Below are 5,552 nucleotides of genomic sequence, written 5' to 3' on the forward strand. Positions count from 1 at the left end.
GAAGTAAATATGAATTTTATGGCCATCCCTCAGATTACATCATTGTTTGTCTTGATGTCGATTTCTTCACATCAGGAGCTGTATACTTTTCTGTATAAACTGAAAGGGTCCTTGGGGAGTTCAGAACATGAGATCCATGGCATTTGTAGGTCAAATGGATTAGTGGGTGTAATAAGGTCATACACCTCCTCATTTGAGCATTGTGCACGAAACATCTGTTCCCTGGGTGATAACAGCAACTTCCAGTATCAGGTTTGAGGTTTGGGTTGTGCAGCATCGCCCATGACAGCCCTGTTCACATTGTCCTGCTGACTGTTCATCAGGTCACTTATAATGAGAGACTGTTCTACATGCTCATCCATCATGTGATTTCATGGAGTGTCTCTCTCTCTCACTCACACACACACACACACACACACAGAGGATAGCACAGAATGTGTCATGTGGCACATCAGTGATTTCAGGAACTTCATCTATGGAGGGACCCAAATAAAATATACATGCACCCATGATATGTATACATTGGCTGTCTTGTAGTGCACTCAATTTCACCTGTTACTTCACGACATGTTTCGGCAACATAGTGCCATCATCAGGTACCCTAATTACGCTAATCTATTTCATTGTTTGCCTTTATATGTCTTTATAAAAGTATTTAAAAAGTGCGTATTTGTCAACTATAATAAATTTACACTCACTAAAACTTGTTAAGATTATTCATCTTATGTGTCTTAATTAAAACTTGCATGTGGTTCATTCACTATGGGGTCGTTTTTCTTATTTTCTGTGTAAACCATGTCTTGTGACGTGTGTTCTCTTCTTAGCTAGAAGAGAACACACATCACAAGACACGGTTTACACAGAAAATAAGAAAAACGACCCCATAGTGAATGAACCACATGCAAGTTTTAATTAAGACACATAAGATGAATAATCTTANTGCTAAAATACAACATTATGTATATGCACTTCAGCATACAAAGTGTCACTACACAAAGGACAGTACGTGTCGGTTCATCTTTGAAAAAACTGCTTTTAAAGCGTGTACATTCTATTGGGCTACATACATACTTACATAGATTCATACACACACACATACACACACGTGAACGTGGTATGGAAAACTGCAAGTATTCTATCAGAACACACAAAGCACAATTTAATTATGGGATTGAGGAGGGTAAACTATGGAATTCATTATTTTTATATCCTTGTGATAAATGTTGAATGGAACTGATGTGGTTTTCGAGCTTTTGGGAAGAATTTATTGAACCTTTGGGTCCCATACAATGCAGAGAATTTAGTGACAACTATCAGTTTCGCAACAAATTAGTAACGGTTTGTGTTACATTAATTCAGTGACAGTGAGTAAACGTTACTGTGATGATTTCATTAAAATGTTCGGAAGCTGGTAGGCTTCCTGAAGAGCCGTCATAAATCGAACCCTTATTTACAACAAGCGTAATAATGTTCCTACAAACCATTCCATGCCCTGTAATTACTAAAACTGACAAAGAAAATGCAGGAAAGCTAAGTTAAGCAGTAATTACACACCCTTACAGATATTTATTAATAAATGAAAACATAAACTCAATAAAAAAATCAACAAAACAAAACAAATTTCAAAAATTAATATCACAAATTTTAGTTCTTTCCTATTACATGATTTGCATCTGTAGAGAGGGCAGGTTGTTGAACTGCACCTCGGTCACCTGAGCAGCCGTAAAGTGCGAGCCACTGACGTAATTTTGTTGGGGGGAGTCAGGGTAAACCTTGCTTAAAAAGGAGGCCGCAAATATGGGTCAGGGAGGGGGGCCCTGGAAATATCTTGCTGAAAATGAAGTGCCCTGAAACAAACCAGACGGTGTCGACCCTCATCTACCCACATTTCCAGCCCTGATTACCGTATGTGTTGGGTATTCCCCGGGCTGCTCTACTAAACAACTTCTGAAAAAGCCATTGCTGCTCGAGGTTGAAGCAGTCTGACAGGCTGCAGAACTTTACAGATAACCTACATACCTTGTCTACACTCAGTCATATTTCATTTCATTCACGTTCCATGAATCTTGAGGAAACTGACTGACACTACTCCTTCTTGAGGCAATAGTTTCTCAGTATAAAAATCGCCTGCATTTTATGGAACCCCGTGGTTCATTACCTTGTTCATAACAGCCTGCCTTAATTACTCATACTTCCAAACAGCAAAATCCTTCTCAAGAAGCTCAGCTAGTCAACAAATTCACATGTACTCTATGGGACCAGAAGGTTCATAAGGGTGTTCACAAGAGCTTGCCACTTTCTATGGAGAGTCAAATGAATATAGTCCAAACACTCCCACCTTAATTTCAGGCTCATTTTAGTATCACCCACCCATCTAGAATTAGGCCTTTCAAGTAATTTCTTTGCCTAACCCTTTACAACCATCATTTTGTATGCAATTATCTTCTTCCCATGCGTGCTACATGCCCCTCCCATTCCATTTGTCGTGATATGACGAGCTTAATAATATTTGCAAAGAAAACAAATTATGAAGGTGCTCTTTATGGTGAGCAATTCAGCACTATAATTCAGATGGTCACAGGCAAGAGGCTGTCTGAAGCAACGAGTATACTCGGTAGTGTCCATGAAATGGTTACGCATCGTTCTATAATTCATCACAACACATGAATATCACTCGCCGGTGTTCTCTTCTGGTACATGTTTACAGCTGATTCGGAGGAATATGTCGCCACCATCTTCAGGGTATAAGACTGGCTATTGTAACTGAATTATCTGTGGTATTTATCGACCCATCCAGGTATGCGGTGCTCCACTACCTAAAAACAGATGACAACACTTACTTCGAAACCATTTTCCAATTAATGATAATTCAGAGATCACCACGTAACATTAGATAAGTCAAGAATCACCAAGCATCATGATTCAGACCGGTATGCGGCGGTTTTCATAATCTCATTCGTTTCAACTGTGCTCCTTTCTTTGCATCATGTCGCAGACATCATATCTTGACTGTTACATGTCTTGACGCATGCCGGTGTGCGGCCTACCCAAAGCGTTACCGCTATGCCAATCTGCTCGGTACCTTCCTGCTGTTAATTTAGGTATAATACAGTAAATTATTTTCAGTTTTAATTTTTCGCCTTCTTATTTCATAGGTTGCCGAAGTCCTATGGATTATGCAAGGTACAATGTTGCATTCGTGGCTCCTGTTTAAGGCTAAGAGGATTTCAGAGATGATTACGTTGTCAAAACACGGCTCCAGATGACATAATAGGGTTACAATGTGCAAATGGAACCTAATTCTGTGTTTCCTAAGCGAATTTGGGTTCACCACAGCGCAGAATATTTCGAGGCCAAACCGTCATGTAAATGGAATGGTCAGGAAGTCACCAACACCGCACGGGTAAGCAAAGAAAGAATTTCAGGTTGATAAAACTGCATCTTGGCTTGTAATATTGGAATTTTGTGATGATCAAGCAGCCTTCGTGTTCCATGACAGGGAACTCTTTAAGCAAGTCAATACAGAGCGCTGACAGAAGCCACGGATGGGGCACCCTGTTACCACAGAATTATTTCGAATTATCACTTCAATATGCATATTTATCCCGTTTGGCCAAAGAACGATGCACTAATTCCCACACAAGTGTGCCCTCGCACAACAGCGAGTGATCACACCTCCACAGGACCAGAACGTCACGGGACACTTTGCTTTGGGAGAGGTCGGGGGCACCTGCGTCACCATTTCCCGTCTGCACGCTTGTTACGGCGCAAGAGAGGGCCGTTAGTATCAAGCCAGATTCACGGACCTTGTTAGGTGCACTTCAGAACCGCCTGTTAATTTCCTCTTGTCCGTCCGTCCGCAAGTAGCAGCGCCCGAACTATCTGACGACAACAACCAGATGCGGCACGGTAAACCTGCACTAAAATCCCGTCACATTTTCCGTTTGGATATTTTTAAGGGTCGCGTTACTTATTTACAGTCGACATAGCGCGGTGGATATAACGACGGATTGCCGGCTGGGCGACCGACATTCAATTCTCAGAAGGGGCAAGAGACTTTTCTCCACAGCGTCCAGACCGGCTCTGCTGCCCACACAGTCTCCTACTCAATAAGTAGCGGAAGTTCTTTCCACTGGGGTAAAGTGGCCTGGGCGTGAAGCTAGCCACTCACCTCTAGCTAGTGCCTGGGTAAAGAATGGTGGAGCGATACCTCCACTCCCCCACACTTCTTAATTAATAAAGCACGGGGACAGCTTTACTTTTACTTACAAATAAAAATGTAGTTACTTTGAATCTGATGTTCTCGCAGTGGTGATCATGAAGAATACTATGTTCTGGAATGTGACGCCGTGTAGTCAGATAGAAAACTAAAGCCGTTTCGGAAGATCGTAGTGCCTCCATCTTCAGGGTCGAAGATAATGCTAAGCAAGCAACAAGTCATTAGCAAACTTACTCCTCGACCCTGAATATGGAGGTATTCAAAATGTCGGAGAACACTTACCAGACTACACGGCATCAGAACCCAGATGACAGCGCCATTTTAATATATTTACGTCAAAATGTAATGTGGCAGTTCTGTACCAGAATGTAGTCTAAAATTAAGTTTCGTTCACAGATTTTCTTTGCAAGAGGTATAAATATAAAGAAGTAAAGGTATATCTCTAACAGGCCGTGGAGGCCCATACGGTTGTGAGACGTCGAGGCTCCCACATTTTCTAGACAATCGGCTCATAGATGGCGGCAAGGTCATCAGCCCTACGCGCCGGCCGCCCTTAACCCCCAAGAATATTCCTGGTAATTATTTCTGTTAGAGGCTGAGTCGATTCCAGGGCCATAGTGCGGCTGGAAGGATTAGGTGAATTAAAAAATCCAATGACCTCATCGGGATTTGAACCCGCGACCTTCCGGCTTGTAGCATAGTCCCTCAACCAAGGGGTATAATTACCTAACACAATGCTAAAATCGGTACAACGGATGACGAACATGAGGAAATTAACTGGTCTTTATGAATTATGACAAATGGAGACTGAAATGAGTGACGACAGCCGGAACGTATCCACAGAAACATCAAGAGATAAAACAGCCTAAACCAAGACGGAGGGCGTTGGAGTTACGTAACAATGATATTAATTTCGGGTGTGCATCGTTCTTTGTTTCACCCGCTCGCCACGGTGAGGCACAGGATATGAGCGGGGACCTGAAACAAAAGAAACAAACAAAAACACATACAAAACAAGAGAACTTGCATAAGATCAACAGCAAACAGACACTGGAATTAATAAAACGAAGCTTACCTACGTTGCAGGCGCTGCTCGTCTCTTCTTTCGAATGCAAAATCGCTGATCCGATAAGCCGTGCGTTTCAATAGGCCGATCGCGGAGTCACTGCCCACTGCAGCTGTACATGTCAGCACTGGACAACTGAGTGAGGCTCAAACGCATTTAAAAAGACGACAACCGCAAGAAGACTGCGAGAAAAACAAAATGTCGACAGCTTCTGTTGAAAACGCAAACGAAATTCATCGTGATTTTACCGCGCTCCATTAAATTTGC

The sequence above is a fragment of the Cryptotermes secundus genome, unplaced genomic scaffold (genome assembly GCF_002891405.2).
Source record: "Cryptotermes secundus unplaced genomic scaffold, Csec_1.0 scaffold250, whole genome shotgun sequence".
In the NCBI taxonomy this organism is placed as follows: domain Eukaryota; kingdom Metazoa; phylum Arthropoda; class Insecta; order Blattodea; family Kalotermitidae; genus Cryptotermes; species Cryptotermes secundus.